At 48.1% G+C, this 23,505-nt stretch overlaps 1 protein-coding gene across 3 annotated transcripts in view; it reads right to left on the bottom strand.

Moving 5' to 3' along the window:
• The window catches only part of LOC120991398 (trichohyalin-like), a 76,660-nt gene extending 74,442 nt beyond the window's left edge, over positions 1–2,218 (bottom strand). For all 3 annotated transcript variants that reach the window (XM_040420216.1, XM_040420215.1, XM_040420214.1), the window contains exon 1: positions 2,161–2,218. The gene's annotated coding sequence lies outside the window, so the exon portion shown is untranslated. The remainder of the gene's footprint in view (positions 1–2,160) is intronic.
• Positions 2,219–23,505: the final 21,287 nt, after the last annotated feature.

Raw genomic sequence — 23,505 nt, forward strand, 5'->3', positions numbered from 1 at the left:
TGATCTGGCCAACTGTTGTGAAGGGTGTTTTCTTCACCAGGGAAGTAATTCTTCGGTCATCCACCACAGTTGTTTTCCGTGGTCTTCCGGGTCTTTTGGTGTTGCTGAGCTCACTGGTGCGTTCCTTCTTTTTATAAGAATGTTCCAAACAGTTGTTTTGGCCACGCCTAATGTTTTTGCTATCTCTCTGATGGGTTTGTTGTGTTCTTTCAGCCTAATGATGGCTTGCTTCACTGATGGTGACCTCTCTTTGGATCTCAACAGATCCAAACAGATTCCAAATGCAAATAGCACACTGGAAATGAACTCTGGACCTTTTGTCTGCTCATTGTAATTGGGATAATAAGGGAATAACACACACCTGGCCATGGAACAGCTGAGAAGCCAATTGTCCCATTACTTTTGGTCCCGTAACAAGTGAAGGCACATATGCAAACTGTTGTAATTCCTACACCGTTCACCTGATTTGGATGTAAATACCCACAAATTAAAGCTGACAGTCTGCAATTAAGGCCTCATGCACACGGCCGTTGTTTTGGTCCGCATCCGAGCCGCCGTTTTGGCGGCTCGGATGGGGACCCATTCACTTCAATAGGGCCGCAAAAGATGCAGACAGCACTCTGTGTGCTGTCCGCATCCGCTGCTCCGTTCCGCGGCCCCGCTAAAAAAATATAACATGTCCTATTCTTGTCCGCGCTTTGGAGACAAGAATAGGCATTTATATTGAAGGCTGTCCGTGCCGTTCCGCAAATTGCGGAACGCGCACGGACGCCATCCATGTTTTGCGAATCCGCGATTTGTGGACTGCAAAACACGTGTGCATGAGGCCTAAAGCACATCTTGTTAGTTTCATTTCAAACCCATTGTGGTGGTGTATAGAGCCAAAAATGTTAGAATTGTGTCGATGTCCCAATATTTATGGACCTGACTGTATACTCCTGAACATACACACAGTCTGCACAGGGGTAATAAACACAGTGACATCACAGTACAGGGATAATACATACAGTGACATCACAATGTTGATATAAACACTGATTATCTCAGCACAAACAAACTAAATACAATCATATCAAAGGGCAAAAGTAATATTTAAAGTGAGCAAACCGCACAGAAAAGACTGGGGCAGAGATCAAGGCCACAGGATATGTTGAACTGTGACATCATAAAACAGGAATAACCTACACAGTTATGTATCACAGTACATAGATAAACACTATTAAGTCATAGGAAAAGGTTCTTACACGCAGTGATGTCACTATGAATTACATGAAGACTGGGCAGTGACATCATAGAACAGGTATAAAGTCACAGAGGTAGCATAAAAAAACATAATGATGTCACAGCTAATGAAAAAGGACAACTGTGATGTCACAGTTCAGGAATAATAAGCTCAGTGATGTCACAGTATTGGAATTGTAACCACAGTGATGTCACAGTAAAGAGATAATAAGCTCATTGATATCACAGTACAGGCTTAATCAACAGTGTGATGTCACAATACAAGAATAATAAACACTGTGATGTCACAGTAAAGGTATAATACACACTGTGATGTCACAGTAAAGGTATAATAAACACAGTGATGTCACAGCACAGGATCAGGGATAATAAACACAGTGATGTCACAGTTCAGATATAATAAGCTCATTGATATCACAGTACAGGGTTAATAAACATTGTGATGTCACAGTACAAGATAAACATTGTGATGTCACAGTACAAGGATAATAAACACTGTGATGCCACAGTAAAGATATATACACACTGTGATGTCACAGTCCAAGATAATAAATACTGTGATGTCACAGTAAAGGTATATACACACTGTGATGTCACAGTCCAAGATAATAAATACTGTGATGTCACAGTAAAGGTATAATACACACTGTGATGTCACAGTACAGTATAATAAACACAGTGATGTCACAGCACAGGGATAATAAACTCAGTGATGTCACAGTAAAGGTAGAATAAACACTGATGTCACAGTATAGTGATTATAAACACTGATGTCACAGTACAGGGATAACAATGATCACTTGTGTACCAGAGCATCAATGGGCCCCCACGCACAAGGTGTAAGTGCATCTTCTAGCCCTGATCAGTTCCGGTGCTGCATTATAGCCCTGCACACAGCACACTGGTGGCTGTACTTACCGCTCAGCAGTCCGGCCGCACAATTATCCTCAAACTGCTACACAAAGTTGTCGAGAAAAGTGGTCTCCCTATGTCTCCTAGCAACAGCGAACGCCGGATGTCCCGGCCAGTGTAGTCATGGTAACGGAGGAGCTCTCGCGCTGATTGGTGAAAGTTTACAGCTTTCCCCTAGCGACGCTGTGAGAGGTGGTTGTAGGAGCGCGAGACTGGGGTTGTTTAGCGGCAGAGGAGACATGGCCGCTGACGGTGCACGTGTACTGAATGTGTGCAGCCTCAATACACAGGGGCCGTGGGCTTACACTGCAGGAAAGAGTCCTGCCCCCTGTGGCCACAGCGCCCCATGAGCTCCCATAAGTTACAACAGCTATTATGGTATTTCAGCCGTAAACTCCCAGTGACCCTATAAGGCCCCTTTCACACAAAGCGTTCCAGATTCTCTCAGGACGCCTTCAGTAAAACGCACATGATTTCACAAGCAGGTTTTGTCTGCAAAGTGTTTCATGTGCACAGACCCATTGACTTGTATGGGTCAGGGTGCGGTGCTGTGCGTTTCACGTCACACGTTGCAGCCGCACGGAAAACTCGCCAAATCAGACTGCCTAATAGTAAATCTGTGTTTGCCCATAGCAACCAGTCAGAGCTCAGCTTTCATTTTTTCAGATCCCTGTAGAAACTGAAAGCTGAGCTCTGGTTGGTTGCTATGGGCAACTAAAACAGATTTACTATTAGGCAGTTTGATTTGGACGGGCTCCTTTTTGGTGGGCCCCCCTGTATTAGGTTCAGGAAGGCTCCTGGCACATATATCACACATATCCATAGCCCTTCTTTCACCCAGTGGATTCCTCGGCTGGGTTAGTATTTGTAAGGGTACTTTCACACTAGCGTTTTTCTTTTCCGGCGCTGAGTTCCGTCCTAGGGGCTCAAATCCGGAAAAGAACTGATCAGTTTTACCCTAATGCATTCTGAATGGAGAGTAATCCGTTCAGGATGTCTTCAGTTCAGTCTTTTTGACTGATCAGGCTTTTCAGAAAACCGTAGCACGTTGTATTTTTTACTTCCGGCCAAAAATCCTGAACGCCGGATCCGGTCATTTTCCCATTGACTTGCATTAACGCAGGATCTGGCGCCGTGTGTTCAGTCAAACCGGATCCGGCTTTTGCATGTTAAACCCGAAAAATGTTTAAAAAAAAAGTGAAAGTCCATAAATGGCGGATCCGTTTTTTCCAATGCATTTTTTCATTGTGATCAAAATCCTGATCAGGATTCAAATGTAATCCGTTTTCACACGTTTTTCCGGATCCGGCGGGCAGTTCCGGTGTCGGAATTGAACGCCGGATTAAAACAACGCTAGTGTGAAAGTAGCCTAAAGCTAGTTTCACACCTGCAGTAAAGCAGGCTGTTCCAGCAGAGGACAGGCTGCTGGAGTTCACCGCATCCAGCCTAGCCTTATACTGCCGTGCACCACCAGACCCTATTGACTAGAATGGGACCCTGACGCTTTCTGGCATGGGCGCCGCGTTTTGACCAGACAAAAACTGGTGCACACACTGGTCTTTGTCTGGCTGAAACCCGGCGCTCATGCAGGAAACTGCTGGATCCCATTATAGGCAATGGGGTGTGGCGGTGCACAGCAGTATCCGGCTAGGCTGGACACGGTAGGCTAGCCTTAGGCTACTTTCACACTTGCGTTGTTCTTTTCCGGCATAGAGTTCCGTCACAGGGGCTCTATACCGGAAAAGAACTGATCAGGTATGTCCCCATGCATTCTGAATGCAGAGTAATCCGTTCAGTTTGCATCAGGATGTCTTCAGTTCAGTCGTTTTGACTGATCAGGCAAAAGAGAAAACTGTAGCATGCTACGGTTTTATCTCCGGCTAAAAAAACTGAAGACTTGCCTGAATGCCGGATCAGGCATTTTTTCCCATAGGAATGTATTAGTGCCGGATCCGGCATTCAGAATGCCGGATCCGTCCTTCCGGTCTGCGCATGCGCAGACTGAAAAAAAGGTGAAAAAATAAATGCCGGATCCGTTTTTGCCGGATGACACCGGAAAGACGGATCCGGCATTTCAATGCATTTTTTCGACTGATCAGGCATTTTTAAGACTGATCAGGATCCTGATCAGTCTTACTAATGCCATCAGTTAGCATACATTTTGCCTGATCCGGCAGGCAGTTCCGGCGACGGAACTGCTTGCCGGATCTCTCTGCCGCAAGTGTGAAAGTAGCCTTAGTATACCTTTTGTTTGTTTTTAGCTGTATTGAATAGGGAACCAGACTAGAACTATGTTATACAGAGGTATCCAGAAGAAAAAACACGTGGTATGTATATATATATATATATATTTTTTTTTAACATGGAAGCCTTTAGAGTGGCATCCGTCAAAGGTATATGGGATAACCTCCCTACAGATACCTCCGATAAAAACTGGAAAACGTAATGTGTAAAGAGTCTTAGGCCTTATTCATAAATCAGTTTTTTTCTCTGTGATCATGTTGATCCGTGTTGCATCCGGTTTTGTTCTGTGTCTCAGTTTTTCACATGCGGCCAAAAACATGTATAGTGGCCCATCCCACTGAATAGGGGGTTTCCAGACTGTCTCCAACCAACTGCCCATGAAAAATGGACCAAACATGGATGCTCGTGGTTTTCACTGACCCATAAACTAGAATGGGTGTGTTTGGTCTGGAAAACAACCCAAAGTAGCGTGGGCTTCCTTTTAGGGCTCATTCACACGGCCATTGCCGTATTGCGGCGCGCAATACACGGGGCACCCACCGTGTGCGTTCCGCATCACGGATGCGGACCCGTTCACTTGAATGGGTCCGCAAATCCGGAGATGCGGAACGGAAGCACTACGGAATGCTTCCGTGGGTTCCGTTCCGTGCCTCCGCACTGCAAAAAGATAGAACTTGCTCTATCTTTTTGCGGAACGGACGGATCGCAGACCCCATTTAAGTGAATGAGGTCACGATCCCCATGCGGCAGCCAGACATCCGGTGCCCGTGCATTGCGGACCGCAATTTGCGGTCCACAGCACGAAGGGGCAACCGTCGTGTGAACAAGCCCTTATTCTGTGGACTAAACAGACATCTAAATATAACCATTAAATTCAATGGATCCGTGGGGAATACTGACTTGTGAATAAGGCCAAAGGCTCCATGAAATGTCTTCATTATTATATTATTATTATGCCGTCCTTGCATATATAGCCATGTATATATGATCCATACAATACTGCTGCAGATCACAATGTAGTAGGTCATGTTTCTAAACTCTGGAAAGCAGGGACTAGGACACTAGAAAATACTAAAGGAATGGTCACAACTAGGGATGAGCGGACTGGTGGATGTTTAGGTTCGGCCGAACTTTGTTTCAAAGTCCCGAACTTGACCCCGAACAACAAACCCCATTGAAGTCAATGGGGACTTGAACTTTGGGGCTGTAAAATGGCTGTAAAAAAGTTATAGAAAGAACTAGAGGGTTGCAAGAGGATCCAAAATAGGGGTAAGAGCAGTACAATTGCCCTGCAAACAAATGTGGATAGGGAAATGACTTAAAATAACATAAAATAAAAAATAATAACCTTGAACCAGAATGCGGAGATCCAAGTGGAGAAGGTGGTTGAGGAGGCTGTAGACATGGCAGTGTAGATTGAAGAGGCGGAGGAGGAAGCCAACACTGTTTTTGTGTTTTTTGGTATTTTTTTTATTTGGTCTGTTAAAGGGGTTCTGCAGTTCTTTTAAACTCTGGATAGATCATCAGCATCTGATCGGCGGGGGCCCGACACTCGGGACCCCCGCCGATCAGCTTTTTGAGAAGGCAGCAAGGCTGGCAGTAGCACCGCAGGCCCAGTGACATCACGACTAGTATCACTGGCCTGGGCGCGGCTAAGCTCCATTCAAGTGAACAGAGTTTAGCTGCGCCCGGGCCAGTGATACTAGTCGTGACGTCACTGGGCCTGAGGGAAAGCGAGAGAAGGCCGCGTCACTCCTGGAGCGCCGCTGCCTTCTCAAACAGCTGATCGGCGTGGGTCCCACGTGTCAGACCCCCGCCGATCAGATGCTGATGATCTATCCAGCAGATAGATCATCAGTTTAAAAGAACTGCAGAACCCCTTGAATTCTGTGTGTGAACTTTAGCCATTTATTGAGGTGCAGCTGGTATACTTGAGCCAGGAGGCATAGGTGGAAGAGGCTGAGTACATAGCCAACGAGAGAACGCACAAACTGCCCTGGAGTATAACAATGGCTGTGGGACAACATAAAAAGTCCTGTGGGATCCAGGCCTGGTTCATTTTAATGAACGTCAGGGGAGCACCCAGGAATTTTCTTTAGGGGGGGTCCGAAAGGCAAAAAAATGCGGCATGTGTAGTGCGCTATGCTAATTGAATTTTTCAAAGCCCCCTTTATATTTAAAAATGCAGGGAAAGGGTGTAGTGTGTTGTGCTGATTCTTTTACTTGGCGATTCTAAAAGGCCTGCAGGAAAATAACAATGCGAAGCGCGCCGCAAATTTTTTGGCCCTGCCCATTATTAAAAGCCCCTCCTACATATAATAGGCCACTCCCAACAAACACTGTACAGCTGACATTCTATAGTTGCGGCCTGTCTCTACACATCATACCGAGAGGGGAGGCCTGTCCTGGCTGCACTGCCTGATTATATAACCAGCTACAGCCAGGAAGCTCCTCCGCTCTCCTCCCTCCCCAGATCCTGCTCAAGGCCTGTGGTTCCCCCCACCATCTGCCACCCGCCCGTGGCCTGCTGCCCCCCTGACCATCCTCACCCAGCTCTGAATCCTCCTTCTGCAAATGGCAGGGGGAGGAGCCGGAGCATCTCCTCTCCTACATAGCGCCCCATACCTCTTACATCCAGTGATGTCACCTTTGTTGTAGACGTTCTCTTTCCTCATCTTCTCCATTCAGACCAGACCGCCATGATGATTTTTCAGCCATCTCCCATCTCTGCAGAGATTAACAAACAGACATTAGTTTCCCACATTTCCATCATCTTCTGAACACCCTTTCCTGCCACCCCCAATACTGTGCCCGCTGTGCCCCCAATACTATACTACAGAAACAGTCCCCCTGGAAATACTACTACCACACAGATAGTGCCCCCCTCAACAATTATTGGCACACAGTGCTCTAAAAAAATAACTGCGCCCAGACACTAATAGTATAAAGATAATGTCCCCCAAAAATTATTGTGCTAAGCTGATACTGTGGCAGGGTGCCCCCCAAAGTAACAGGGCTCCCCAAAATAGAAATAATTCTCTGCCAGAGCACACTTAGTAGTAATAATGCCCCTATAGTGCCCATACTAGTAATCATGTTCCTCATAGCCCCCCAGCATTAGCAAAGCTCCGCATAATACCTCCTAGTACTAATAATTCTCCCTACAATATGACAGTACATGAAATACCCCCGCTTAGTGCCCGCTGTTGAGCTAATGTCCCCATAATGTATGCCAGTATAAAATACCCCTATATAGTGCCCCAGTAAATTCCCTCATAGTGCTGCTCTCCCTTCCCCATAGTGTCCCCCATAATATGCCAGTAAAAAATGCCCCTTCTAAGTGCCACCATATGCCCCAATAGTGCTCCACTCCCCCATAGTGCCGCTCTCCCCTATAGTGCCTACCATAATGTGCCAGTAAAAAAATGCCCCCTTAGTGACACCAGATGCCATAATGCCCCCATAATGTGCCAATAAGAATAAAGGCCCCTTTAGAGCCCCCACTTCCCCTTAGTGCCCCCAAATAATGCCCCTATAGTGCAACCAGATGCCCCATAGTGCCATTCTCCCCTATAGTGCCCCCATAATATGTCAATAAAAAAAAAGCCCCTTTAGACCCCCCAGATGCCCCCATAGTGCTCCTCTCCCCCATGGTGCCGCCCCATAAAGTTCCACCATATGCCCCAATAGTGCTCCACTCCTCCATAGTGCCGCCCTCCCCTATAGTGCCTCCCATAATGTGCCAGTGAAAAATGCCCCCTTAGTGCCACCAGATGCCATAATGCCCCCATGTGCCAATAAAAAAAAAGGCCCCTTTAGTACCCCCACTTCCCCATAGTGCCCCCAAATAATGCCCCTATAGTGCCACCAGATGCCCCATAGTGCCGTTCTCCCCTGTAGTGCCCCCCATAATGTGTAAAAAAAAAAAGCCCCTTTAGAGCCCCCATAGTGCTCCTCTCCCGCATGGTGCCCCCCATATAATGCCCCTATAGTGCCACCAGATGCCCCCTTGTGCCGTTCTCCCCATAATGTGTAAAAAAAAAAGCCCCTTTAGAGCCCCCATAGTGCTCCTCTCCCCCATGGTCCCCCCCCCCCCCCATAATGTGCCAGTAAGAAGTGCCACTTAAAAAAAAAAAAGAGTACCACCAGATGCCCCATAGTGCCGTTCTCCCCTTTAGTGCCCCCATAGTGCCAGCTCCCCCCCTCCAAAAAAAACAAAACAACAAAAATAAAATAAAAAATACACTGATACTTACCTCCATCAGCAGCGATGCGATGCAGGCTCTTCCGGCCTGTGTCCCTGCTGTGTGCTGCCCGGCTCAGGCGCGTGATGATGACGTCATCTCGCCTGAGCCGGCCTCTGATAGGCTGCAGGCATTAGTGCCTGCGGCCTATCAGAAGAACAGGGGAGGGACACGCCTCTCCCTCCCCTGCCGCAGCACAGCACAGGCATCTGTATCGCTGTCCTAAGGACGGCGATACAGATGGATTAGATATGGAGATGAGCGCTTCCACAATGGAAGCGCTCATCTCCTAGTACTCCCACTGCCCCCCCACCACCGCCGCGGCCGCAATTACATCCAGGGCCGCGCTGCCTGTGGTGATCGGCGGTGCGGCCCTGAAGGATTAAAAAAAAAAAAATTTGGTTGGTTGTTCTAGGGGGGGTCCAGACCCGCTGGACCCCCCCTGTAGGTGCGCCACTGATGAACGTGAGCTTGTCCACGTTGGCTGTGGACAGACAGATGCGCCTCTCTGTGATCACACCCCCTGCCGTGCTAAACACACGTTCAGATAATACACTGGCCGCAGGGCAGGCCAGCACCTCCAAGGCGTAAAGGGCAAGCTCAGGCCGTGTGCCCAATTTGGAGACCCAGAAGTTAAATGGGGCAGACCCATCAGTCAGTACGTGCAGATGTGTGGACACGTACTGTTCCACTATGTTGCTGAAAGGCTGCCTTCTGCTAAGACGTTCCATATCAGCTGGTGGTGCTGGATATTGTGGCATGCTGACAAAGCTTTTCCACATTTCACCCATGCTAACCCTCCCTTCTGATGTGTTGGCGGTGCCCCAGCTGCGTTGGGAACTTCCGCTTCGTGCTTCCACTGAGCCCCTGCTCAGTAGCGCATCTACCAGCGTGCGCTTGTACTCGCGCATCTTCCGATCATGCTCCAGTGACGGAAGTAAGGACGGCACATTATCCTTGTAGCGGGGATCCACCAGGGTGGCCACCCAGTAATCAGCACTGGTAAGAATGAGGGCAACTCGGTAGTCTTTGCGCAGGCACTGCAGCATGTAGTTGCTCATGTGTGCCAGGCTTCCCAGAGGCCACAAGCTGTCCTCGGTGGGAGGTGTATTGTCTATGTCCTCTGTATCTCCCCCAGCCACTCTCCATTGATGCCCATGAGCTGATTTTGGTGCCACCCTGCTGTGAACGGGGATCCTCCTTATCATCCTCCAAAACTGTGCCCTGGCTGGACAGTTGTGTACCTGGCCGCTGTTGGTGCAGTAACCCACCCTCTGAGCCACCTGTGGATGAATGGCCTGATAACCGTGGAAATGATCCCTGTTCCTCCTCCTGTACCACATCCTGAACTATCATCGCCTGAAGCGTTTTTTCAAGGAGACATAGAAGTGGGATAGTAACGCTGAGGACGGTGTCATCGGCGCTGGCCATGTTGGTGCAGCACTCAAAACAGCGCAACACGTCTCTCATGGAGGCCCACTCGTTTCTGGTTAAGTGGTGCTATTCCGCAGAGCAACTCACCCGTGCATGCTGCAGCTGAAACTCCACTATGGCCTGCTGCTGCCCACACAGTCTCTCCAGCATGTGCAAGGTGGAGTTCCACCTGGTGGGCACGTTGCATATGAGGCTGTTAGTGGGAAGGCAGAAGTTACGCTGCGGCGTAGACAGGCAAGCAGCAATAGGGTGAGAATGCTGAAAGAGCGCACAGACGGCCCGCACTTTCTGCAACAGCTCTGACATATCGGGGTAATTTTTAAGAACCTCTGCACCACCAAATTAAAGGGGTTGTCTCACCAAAACCATTAGTGTTAAATATAACAAAAACATTGCTATGATCATTTTTGTAAATACCTTCTATTTTCTGTAATGCATCCCTTGCTTGATATATGAAGATTCCTGCCCTCTTATTTTTGTTCGTTGCCAAGGGAAAACGGCCACCGCTGTATCACTAACAGCATGGCCGTGCAGGCGCTGTGCCACATTCTTTGTGTTTGGAATCTGTCGGGAGTCAGCAAGCCGCGCGCTCGGCTATTTTCGGCGCTCCCATAGGAATAAATGGGGAGCGCAAACCCCATTCATTCCTATGGGGGCAGACAGAAATAGCCAAGCTGCCGCGGCACAGTGGATTTACTGCATCTCGCCTGCCAGCACTGAGAGAGAGGGGAGCAGCCGGGGCACAGTAAAATGTGTAAGGGGGTGTCACGATCTGTTCCAGTCAGCCAAGGATGCTATATAGTACAGGCTGAAAGGATGCCTGGTCTGGAGCGCGCACGTACATGGGGGGGGGGGGGGGGGGGGGGGGTTACATAATTCAGGGCCTGTTCCTCATTGGATGATTAAACTTATTATTAAAACGCCCACATCCAGCATGAAAGGGCACACTGGAAGGACCGAGGATTTCTCAAACTCGCTTGGTGAGACAAACCCTTTATGCACATGCACCAGGCAAGGGATGTGCGTCAAAGGCCCAGAGCTGCTACGAGATTTTGCCTGTTGTCGCACACCACCAGGCCAGGCTTGAGGCTTAGTGGCTCTAACCACTCATCGGTCTGTTCTTCCAAGCCCATCCACAGCTCCTGCGTGGTGTGGGGTTTTCCCCCAAACATATGAGATTCAGAACAGTCTGCTGTCATTTCCCCGTGGCTGTGTTGAAGTTGGTGGTTCAGGTGTTGCGCTGACGTGATGAGGAGGAGGAGGCACTGAGAAACGTCCAGCAATCCTCGGTGGCGGTACGACATGCGCTGAACCGCTTTCCGCCTCAGGCCCAGCTGGCACTACATTTACCCAGTGGGCAGTTAGGGAGATATAACATCCCTACCCGTACTTACTGGTCCAGGTATCGGTGGTTATGTGGACTTTGCCACTTGTTCGTGCATGTCAGGGGCGGCTCCCCTGGAAAAGTAGTGGCGGCTGGGAACCACGTACCATGGGACAGCCACCGTCATTAAGCTTTTAAAACTGTCCGTCTCCATCAGACGGAATGGCAGCATTTTAAGGGCCAGGAATTTTGAAATACTGGCATTCAGGGCCAGGGCTCGCGGGTGGGTAGAGGGGTACTTCCTCTTTCTGTCCAATATTCAGGGGATGGACAACTGAATGCTACCATGAGACAGTGTGGAGATGCTCGGTGACACTGTTGGTGTTGCTGTCACATCATCTCTTTGCAGGGTGCCAGGTGCCCCATCGCTCCAGAGGGGGAAGACTAGACCGCAGCAGAAAAGGGAGCAGGAGGAGCCTCAGATCTTTCGTGGTTCTAGAGGTGTCTACCCCACTGCAGCTCGTACTTTGCAGTTAGATGCCAGGTCATGCAGGTGGTGCTCAGGTTTAGAACATTTATGCCTTGCTTCAGGCTCGACTGCACAGTGTGCAAACCACCAGTGTCTTGTTGTCAGTACATTGCCTGAAGAACTGCCACACCAAGGAACTCCTTTGAGCTGGCTTTGGTATGCTCTGTCCCTCGGTGCGTTGGGCAGTAGCAGGCGTACTAGATAGGGGCCGGCTGCTCTGCGTTTGCACCCTGTTCCCTCTTTTGCTGTGCGGCTGGCCCTGCGTGACCCCCACCTCTTCCTCCGAACTGCGCACATCACTTGGATGACTCGGATGCAATGTGAGGTCTAGTACCTCATCATCCTCCACATCATCTTCCACCCACTCTTTACCCCTGCCCTCCATCATCAGAGACGCTCTGTGGCAGTCCTCCCACGTCCTCATCCTCAAACATAAGTGGTTGGGCATCGGTGCACTCAATCTCTGTCACTTCTGGGGCAGGGCTAGGTGAATGGCCCACGAAAACCCCGCTAGCAGAGTGATCAAAAAGCATAAGTGACTGCTGCATGACTTGGGGCTCAGACTGCTTGGCTGATGTGCAAGGGGTTGAGGTGGAAGACATATGCCCATGGTCCGCCGGTGCCAACTTTGCGCTTTCAGCAGTGGACCGGGTGGAAGACAATGTGAAGCAACTAGAGGCACTCTCAGTCATACAATCTACTACCACCTCTACTTATTCTGGCCTCACCATTCTTAGAGTGGTATTGGGGCCTACAAAATGATGCAGAACGTCAGGTTTCCTGCATGCACCAGAGGAAAGTGTTTTATTTGGGAGCATAGCTGGCACAGATTGACAACGTCCTCTCCCTGCAGCAGGAGCTCCACCAACAGCACCACTGCCACGTCCCCTATTTGATCTCCTCATTTTTTTACGGTCACCCACAAAGTTGGCTGACAGACTGTGTCACGGGTGCAAATTAAGTGTTTTCCACCCCAAAAAATGGCTATAGGTCACCAACAGAATTAACAGAAAGAATAACTATTGTATTTGCGTGTCATGGATGCAGATGAGGTGTACTGTATCTCCTCCCAAAGACTGATTAACTCCCCTATTACAGTAAGACGGAAGAAAATGTTGTGTTCTGAACCCCCAAAATGGCTTTTAGGTCACCCACAGAATTAACAGCCCCATTAAGTATTGTATTTCTGTGTCACTAGTGCAAATGAGTAGTATTGCAGTGACCAATTGTTTTTTTTTTTAACATCTCAACCTTGGCAGTGCCCTCACAGTATACATAATGTGCCCTCCAGTATGAATAATGGCCCCCATAATGCCCCTAATAATGGTCCCCATAGTGCTGCCAGTATAAAGAATGCCCCCATTAGTGCCCTCCAGGATTATTAATGCCCCCATTAGTGGCCTCCAGTACTAATAATGCCCCCCCCCCCCCCCCCCCCAGTTCTGCTTGTGTTATAAAAAAAAAATACCTCATCCACTTGCACGCGCAGGGACAGTCGCTCATCACTTGATGCAGAAGGACCTTGTGATGACGTCAAGGTTTGGGTTAAGTGAGGAGCGACTGTCTCTGCGTGTGCAAGCGGATGAGATAAAAAAAATTATTTTTTTACTTTAACCCTTAAAGGCCATTTTTCACTAGTGTAACCATTGGACAGGTGCACTCCCATCTAAATGGCTGTTAGAAACAGCCCCATGATTTCAATGGAGTGCTTCTGGCAGTGAAAACATCCGCTATTCACTGGCTGTTAAAAAAATCAGTCATGTGAATAGCCCCATTGACTTCACTTGGTTCTTAAAACGGTTATGTGACAGCAATTAAAAAAACAAAAACGTCTGTTTTTCACTTGTGGCCAATCGCAGCGCAGGGCTCACAGCCTGGGAGAAGAAGACGCCCAGGAGAACAAGGGCAGTCTCCTCCTACCATAACCAAGTCTCCGAACATACTGGAGGGCATAGCAGGAGAACGGAGTGGCGCCCAGGGATAATAGTAAGTGCAGTGAGATCCCTGGGCGCCGCTGTACAGATCATGACACTTAGTTCACAATGTTTGGACCGATGAAAGGTCCTCTTAAAGGAGACCATACCTATTAGTCTAAAGTTGTTCAAAATAGACAACTTCAACCAAAACGAATGTTTGTCTGTTACATTTTAACAACTAAAGATAATTTTATGCAACAAATGATAGACCATTATCATTTATATAGAAGTTGGCTGCATTTAATATTTTCCTCTGACAGTCTAACAAAACGGTTTGGTAACTAAAGATCCTTCTTTGAAAGAACATTCCCAGAAAGATCTTTCATCCATCACCCGATTTCATTTGTTTGTTCAACCGGTGTTCAGCCATCAACCAACCTCTACCTAATGTGTTTGGCCAACTTTTCACAATACTATGAAATGATTCGATAAGATCTGGCACCTTGGGAGGAGTACTGGGCTTTACATGATCAATAGAAGCTAATGGGCAGCTATGATTTAAAGGGGATTTAGATGGGGCAACTAAAAGCAGATTGTCGGGAAGGAAGCGTTCCTTCTCAACAGTTAGCTGCTCGCTAAGTGGACGTGAAGCGCTGCATTTACATGCAGCGATCACCTGCACAGTACGTTATTGCGGTCACTCACTCTCATACATCTGCATTGTTTCTGGGCAGCAGATCACTGTATAGACAGCACGATCTGCTGCCCAGAAATGCTAATGTAATTGCAAGCACTAATGATGATTTCACCCGATGAGCAAGCATTTCACTCATTCATGGGGTGCCGGCTGCAACTTTAGATGGGCAGACTGTTGGGAACGAGCGTTTGCAGGAAGTTTGTTACCGATAATGTGCCCGAATATCACCCTGTCTAAATCAATCTATACTCCAATGATGTTTGTGACCTCTCCTGGCCATTCCTGTCTATGTCTTGTCTTGCCCCCTATGTTTCTATATTGACCCCTCATATGAGAAACATTCGACTTTGTATTATTGTTTTACCATATAGTAACACAGTAACATAGCTCATAAGGCCGAAAAAAGACATTTGTCCATCCAGTTCGGCCTGTCATCCTGCAAGTTGATCCAGAGGAAGGCAAAAATAAAACCCCTGTGAGGTAGAAGCCATATTTCCTCACTTTAGGGGAATAAAACTCCAATCAGGCAATCAGAATAACTCCCTGGATCAACAACCCATCTCTAGTAGCTATAGCCTGTAATATTATTACACTCCAGAAATACACCCAGGCCCCTCTTGAATTCCTTTATTGTACTCACTGTGGCGAAACCAACCTCGCCACTGGGTTTTGGAGAGGCCTGTTTACCAGCCTCTTGCCTCAGGATTATGCCCCATACTAACTTTAAAGAAGAAGACAGACCGGCCGCACAGCTTAAATCTGTCTTTGGAATTGTATTTTATGTTATGTGAGGGTACCCAGATAGCTAATTTTATTGTATTTGTGTATTCTGAGTGCTATTCACCTAATGATATGCACTCAGACTTGAGCTATCTGGGAATATGTTAAATGTCTGTGTTTGCTGTGGGGGTGTGACATTGTGTGTTTGGGTGGTGATTTCTGTCCTGTTGTCTCCACGTGTGTATTGGCGATTTCCCTTTGTCCTGAGAGATAATTGAATTGCTCCTCGGGTGTCTCCAGGGCAGAGAGGAGGAAACCATGATGCATTGTGGGGATGTGTTGTGTCTGTGTATCCTGAGTTGCTTCGTATCTGTCCTGTGTCACAGTCTTCCTTCTGGTCTCCTAGGGGCATGTCCACCAGATGGGGACCTGCATAAATACGGGCGGGTAGCCCTCAATAAAGAGTGCCTGTTTTATCCTTCATCATGTTGAGGCTGGTGTTTGGGTAACTGATCAACACTGGGGGATTGCTATACGCTGGGAGATTTGCTATACTCCCCTGGCTATAACTACTAGCTCTTTTAAGAGCTGTTCCTGCTCTCTGGTTTTAGGAGAGGTTCACCCACTGGAGCCTGGAGCCTTGTCGTAGGTCCAGGGTGGGTAGGAGACGGTGAGACCTCAACCAAGCTTCGGCGGTTCGTGGGGTCTGCAGTGCGTACGGTGTCAAGTGGAGTGCTTGGAGTCCTCGGAAAGCACTAGGAGCATCCATTCAACGGAGGTACCCGGTCGGGGTGCTAGGAGATCCGTTACATTTGGTGGCAAGCAGTGGGATGGCGTCCTAGTGTGAGAAAAAGCAGCTCGGAGACACAGTTCGTGGAGTATATTGAGGGCAACGCTAGTATCCGTACAGCGCCCCTAGCTACAGCAGCAGGATGGAATCAACTAGTCTTCGGACAGCGTTCTATGACGAGGAGGAGGAGGCAGCCGCAGACTACAGGGATGCAGACAGAAAGGAAGTCTGGTATGATGCCCTGGAAAATGCCCAGCGGCGGCGAGGTGAGAGTCTCCCCAGTTATGAGCAGCAGCTACAGAAGCGTGTGGCGATGCGCATGGGTTTCTTGGGAGAGCAGCCCCTGGATGACTGGGTAACAGAGCTCCAGAGCCTGGTATGTAAGGAGCTTTGGCTAGAGGACGCTTACCAGGCCCTAAGGTGGCATGTCATTCAACATTCCCCCTGGGCAGCTGAGCATGACAAGCCAGAGGGAGAGGAGTTTTATGGTCCTGGCTTGTTATGGGAGTCCTTTGCAGAGCCTGACTTCGGGAGCCCGACACAGTCCAGACTTCAGAACATTTTTACGAGAGGGAGGCTAGGCTGGATTGGGAGGACCCCCACGAGGTAGAGAAAGACCTGGCTCACCTAGCAACCCTGGAGTGGGAACTGGAGCAGGACTACCGAGATCTCTTCCACTCCATTGAGAGGGCTCAGCGAGAGAGCAGAGTGTCAGACCTATGTCCAGAGCCCTTCAGCTGGGAGGATATTGTGGAGGTGTACTGGGAGGACCCAACTGAAGTATCCCCTGCTTCAGTACCAGCTACAGAGGTAGGGGACCTCATAGACTGGTCCTGGGGGAAAACCCATATGGCCGGTGGAGATGGGACCGAGATCTCTCCACCGGCCCTACAGGGATGCTGGGCAGTCGGCCCAGATCCCCAACGGCAGCCGGAGTTTCAGGGAGTAGGGACAGTTGGTCCTGCTCCCCAGCGGCAGTATGTTTTGCAGGGAGAGGAGAGCATCGTCTCCATGCCCCAGCAGCAGTGTACTTTGAAGGGAGAGGAGACAACCGGTCTCTCTCCCCAACCACAGGGGGACAGCACCCCTAACTCCAATGGTGCAGATGGGACTGCAGTGTCTGCACCAGGCCTACCGGGATACTGGACGGCCGGTACAGATCCCCCACCAACTCCGCAGGAATGCCAGAAGGAGGAAGTAAGCGATTCCTCCTCTCCACAGCCGATCTGCAACAAGGTCCTGGGGATAGGATTCCATGACCACATCCCAGCGGAAGAGCTGGCATCTGGGCAGAGCGCAGTCGGCCTCTGCCCTCCTCTATCCTCTTCTCCAGAGGCTGAGTCCACACCGGCTTCCCCAGCGGAAGAGCTGGCATCTGGGCAGAGCGCAGTCGGCCTCTACCCTCCCCTATCCTCTTCTCCAGAGCCAGACATCCCACAGGCTACCCCAGCGGAAGTGCTGGCATCTGGGCAGAGCGCAGTTAGCTTCTGCCCTCCCCTATTCTCTTCTCCAGAGCCGGACATCCCACAGGCTACCCCAGCGGAAGAGCTGGCATCTGGGCAGAGCGCAGTCGGCCTCTACCCTCCCCTATCCTCTTCTCCAGAGCCGGACATCCCACAGGCTACCCCAGCGGAAGAGCTGGCATCTGGGCAGAGCGCAGTCGGCCTCTACCCTCCCCTATCCTCTTCTCCAGAGCCGGACTTCCCATAGGCTACCCCAGCGGAAGAGCTGGCATCGGGGCAGAGCGCAGTCGGCCTCTGCCCACCAAGTACCTACACTCCAAGCTAGAGAGCAACAAGGAAGCAAGAAGTAGCAGATGCCCACTCAACAGCTGGGGACATACAGAACAGAGCCAGGCCCCAAGATTCAACAGGTCCCGTATTGGGTTGTGGTTGGACTGCCAGACTAACTCAGGTACTGACCGTGAGGTCAGGTATCTGGTTAGTCTTCCCTGGGAGGGGGAGATGTGTGGCGAAACCAACCTCGCCACTGGGTTTTGGAGAGGCCTGTTTACCAGCCTCTTGCCTCAGGATTATGCCCCATACTAACTTTAAAGAAGAAGACCGGCCGCACAGCTTAAATCTGTCTTTGGAATTGTATTTTATGTTATGTGAGGGTACCCAGATAGCTAATTTTATTGTATTCGTGTATTCTGAGTGCCATTCACTTAATGATATGCACTCAGACTTGAGCTATCTGGGAATATGTTAAATGTCTGTGTTTGCTGTGGGGGTGTGACATTGTGTGTTTGGGTGGTGATTTCTGTCCTGTTGTCTCCACATGTGTATTGGCGATTTCCCTTTGTCCTGAGAGATAATTGATTGCTCCTCGGGTGTCTCCAGGGCAGAGAGGAGGAAACCATGATGCATTGTGGGGATTAGTGATGTCCGGTTCATGAACGAATCGTTCATTTGAATCGATTCAGTTCAGTGAACCGGAGGAGTTTGAAACGGCTCTCAGTCCCAGCACACAGACAATGCAGACAGAGACGCTCAGCTCACCTCACGCTGGCAGCAGGAGCCTGAGGGAGGGACTCGGGAGGAGTCAGTAATATGATCCTAGAGTGGAAGCTGCTTCTGCCAGCCACACCCCTCCCCGCCCACCAACCAATCACCGACCAGAGCTGAGGGGGCAAGGCAAGCACAGCACACTAGCAGCTCTGACTCGAGTCCTCTGAGTAGTACAGGGTCAGGGAGTCTAAATGAATCGAATGAGTCAAAAGAACCTAAAGATCCGACTCAGTTAGTGACTCATTCGATTCATTGAGTTAAAAGAGCCGTGAGTCAGACTGTAGAACAGTTTACATTACACTGAGGCTGTCGGCTCTTGTTGCAGCAGTGATAAGGAGCAGAGAGATAAGAGAAAGGACAGATGACACAGAGTTTAGATTACAGGTTGAATTAAATGAACCCTTTAGAATCAAATTGGCTTCTCAGGAGATATATATGTTAAAGGCATCTCATTCAGTAGTACTGACCCTGACCCTGTACTCAGAGGACTCGAGTCAGAGCTGCTAGTGTGCTGTGCTTGCCTTGCCCCCTCAGCTCTGGTCGGTGATTAGTTGGTGGGCGGGGAGGGGTGGGGCTGGCACTTGCGAGTCAGCTCAGCAGTCTGACTCACCAAGTGAACCGAAGATCCGATTCATGAATCGGTTCATTTGAATGAGCTGATTCAAATGAACCGATTCACCTAAAAGATCCTAACTTCCCATCACTAGTGGGGTTGTGTTGTGTCTGTGTATCCTGAGTTGCTACGTATCTGTCCTGTGTCACAGTCTTCCTTCTGGTCCCCTAGGGGCATGTCCACCAGATGGGGACCTGCATAAATACGGGTGGGTAGCCCTCAATAAATAGTGCCTGTTTTATCCTTCATCATGTTGAGGCTGGTGTTTGGGTAACTGATCAACACTAGGGGATTGCTATACGCTGGGAGATTTGCTATACTCCCCTGGCTATAACTACTAGCTCTTTTAAGAGCTGTTCCTGCTCTCTGGTTTTAGGAGAGGTTCACCCACTGGAGCCTGGAGCCTTGTCGTAGGTCCAGGGTGGGTAGGAGACGGTGAGACCTCAACCAATCTTCGGCGGTTCGTGGGGTCTGCAGTGCGTACGGTGTCAAGTGGAGTGCTTGGAGTCCTCGGAAAGCACTAGGAGCATCCATTCAACGGAGGTACCCGGTCGGGGTGCTAGGAGATCCGTTACACTCACCATCACCACCTCCTCAGGCAGAGAGTTCCATAGTCTCACTGCTCTTACCGTAAAGAATCCTCTTCTATGTTTGTGTACAAACCTTCTTTCCTTCAGACGCAGAGGATGAATATGAATATTTCTACAAGATTTTATTTTATTGATATTGTATTTAACTGTATTTGTACTATACCAGTTTATTTAAAGGTTAACTGTCATGTTTTCAGCAAAAAGAGACACGCCTCCTCACTCTGAAGCCTAATGCAGGCATGCAGTGTGAAGGACTGCCCCCTCCATCTTCCTGTCTTCTTAGGGCTCATGCACACAAACTTATTTTCTATCCGTATCCATTCCATTTTTTTTTTGCGGACCGTATATGGAACCCTTCATTTCAATGGGCCAAAAAAAAAAACCTGAAATTACTCCGTGTGCATTCCGTTTCCGTATGTCCGCATTTCCATTGCTCTAAAAAATAGAACATGTCCTATTATTGTCTACATTACGGACAAAGATAGTACTGTTCTATTAGAGGCCAGCTGTTCCGTTCCACAAAATACAGAATGCACACGGACGTCATCCGTATTTTTTGTGGATTCGTTTTTTGCAGACTGAAAAATACATACACTCGTGTGCATGAGGCCTTAGTCAGAGACAGACAAGCCATTGCAACTGTCTTTTAAGGGAGCTGTGGAAAGGGACAGAGGACTAATGAAAGCTGTTATTATAAGGTAACTAGCAGAAGGACTCGGCTTCGCACGGGTATATGTAATCTATTTCATTTAATGTTTGTGTGTGTCGTTAAAAGATATCGACAGTATCCCCCATAACAGTGACCTCTACAGCACCCCGCCCCTTTAACAGTGAACTCCACAGTCCCCCACCCCTTAACACTGACCCCCCCACAGTGCCCCGCCACTTTAAAATGTGACGACATGTGTTGCGCGACATTTTGTCTCAACAATTTTTATAATGATAGGCAATGGTGTCGCTCTGCGACATGTGACATGCTGCGACTGCAACACGACAGTTGCAAAAAATCAATCCAAGATGGATCTTTCTGCGACTGTCGCGTTGCATCATGTCACATGTCGCAGTGCAACACCATAGACTATCATTATAAAAATTGTTGTGCAACATTGGTGCGACATCAATGTCGCTCGACACATGTAGCAGTGTAGTTGTGCCTATGTGTCGTGCGACTTATTGTCACGAAGCTGACCTACAGCAGTGAAGAAAAATGGCTGAATTGTTATGGAAACCTGGAGTAAAACTGTGTGTATGTGGAGACTAAGAGCCTGCGAGCTTCTATTGGCTGATAAGGGACATGTGACCGTGTGTATGGCAGTTGGGATATGAAGAGAAAGACTTGCAGGCTTGTATTGGCTAATGCAGGCCATTTTTTGGGAATATCTCGGGAACGGTACGTCCTAGAGAGCTGAGACCCCCAAAAGATTTCTTTCCAGGTAGCAAGGGATGTGTATGCCAAGTTTTGTTGAAATCGATGGTTGCGTTTTTGAGTGATCGCGGAACATACATACATATATACGTCCTTCTTATATATATATATATATATATATATATATATATATATCAAACGAATGATGAGGCAGCACTTCCAGCATAGAGTGAACGGGTGAGGACCCCAAACTTTATTCAAGCGACGTTTCGGCCTGCTCAATGAGGCCTTTATCAGCTTGATAAAGGCCTCATTGAGCAGGCCGAAACGTCGCTTGAATAAAGTTTGGGGTCCTCACCCGTTCACTCTATGCTGGAAGTGCTGCCTCATCATTCGTTTGATATATTTCGTGGAGGAAGAGCCGACCTCTGTGGGGATTTGCACCCAGTACAACGTGTCTGACTGTGCTGCTGCACTATTTGTGTAATATATATATATATATATATATATATATATACACAGTACAGACCAAAAGTTTGGACACACCTTCTCATTCAAAGAGTTTTCTTTATTATCATGACTATGAAAATTGTAGATTCACACTGAAGGCATCAAAACTATGAATTAACACATGTGGAATTATATACATAACAAACAAGTGTGAAATAACTGAAAATATGTCATATTCTAGGTTCTTCAAAGTAGCCACCTTTTGCTTTGATTACTGCTTTGCACACTCTTGGCATTCTCTAGATGAGCTTCAAGAGATAGTACCCTGAAATGGTTTTCACTTCACAGGTGTGCCCTGTCAGGTTTAATAAGTGGGATTTCTTGCCTTATAAATGGGGTTGGGACCATCAGTTGCGTTGAGGAGAAGTCAGGTGGATACACAGCTGATAGTCCTACTGAATAGACTGTTAGAATTAGTATTATGGCAAGAAAAAAGCAGCTAAGTAAAGAAAAACGAGTGGCCATCATTACTTTAAGAAATGAAGGATCTGTCAGTCAGTCGAAAAATTGGGAAAACTTTGAAAGTAAGGGCTATTTGACCATGAAGGAGAGTGATGGGGTGCTGCGCCAGTTGACCTGGCCTCCACAATCACCGGACCTGAACCCAATCGAGATGGTTTGGGGTGAGCTGGACCGCAGAGTGAAGGCAAAAGGGCCAACAAGTGCTAAGCATCTCTGGGAACTCCTTCAAGACTGTTGGAAGACCATTTCAGGGGACTACCTCTTGAAGCTCATCAAGAGAATGCCAAGAGTATGCAAAGCAGTAATCAAAGCAAAAGGTGGCTACTTTGAAGAACCTAGAATATGACATATTTTCAGTTGTTTCACACTTGTTTGTTATGTATATAATTCCACATGTGTTAATTCATAGTTTTGATGCCTTCATAGTCATGAAAATAAAGAAAACTCTTTGAATGAGAAGGTGTGTCCAAACTTTTGGTCTGTACTGTATATATATATATATATATATATAGATTACAGATCTTTTGACAATCATTGACAGACTAACTCAGGTATACATGCCTAGCTCTATAAACTAGCAAATAAAAAAATATATATGACAGTTACCCTTTAAAAAAAAGGATATGATGTGACAAGGCAACAATATCTATGCTATCTCACAAGCCTAAAGAACATGAATTATTTATTTGTCAATCACTTATTCACAATTTATATTCATATGCATAACTTGTGGGAAGCTGCAGAGTCATTATTTCGCAGTGTATGCAGCTTTATGCACTGGGCTTTCAACCTAATTGCATAGCAATTACATGTACTGTATTGGTATTCATTTTTCAGTTCCTCCTATCCATCTGTAAAATGACATTTTTGCTGGTTACCACAAACAACTGATCTCTTATTTCTCCTGTGGGAAATAATTCCTCCACATCCACATGACTGAACTGCATAAAATATCACTTTTCTAATATACAGGGTCATTTATCAAACTGGTGTAAAGTAGAACTGGCTTAGCTGCCCACAGCAACCAATCAGATTCCACCTTTCATTTACCAAAGGAGCTGTGAAAAATGGAAGGTGGAATCTGATTGGTTGCTATGGGCAGCTAAGGCTACTTTCACACCTGCGTTCAGGTGTCCGCTCGTGCGCTCCGTTTGAAGGGGCTCACGAGCGGTCCTGAACGCAGCCGTCCGGCCCCAATGCATTCTCAGTGGAGGCGGATCCACTGAGAATGCATCCGCCTGCCAGCGCTCAGCCTCCGCTCCGCTCAGTGAGCGGACACCTGAACGCTGCTTGCAGCGTTCGGGTGTCCGCCTGGCTGTGCGGAGGCGAGCGGATCCGTCCAGACTTATAATGGAAGTCAATGGGGACGGATCCGCTTGAAGATGACACTATATGGCTCAAT

Source organism: Bufo bufo, chromosome 2, assembly GCF_905171765.1.
Source record: "Bufo bufo chromosome 2, aBufBuf1.1, whole genome shotgun sequence".
In the NCBI taxonomy this organism is placed as follows: domain Eukaryota; kingdom Metazoa; phylum Chordata; class Amphibia; order Anura; family Bufonidae; genus Bufo; species Bufo bufo.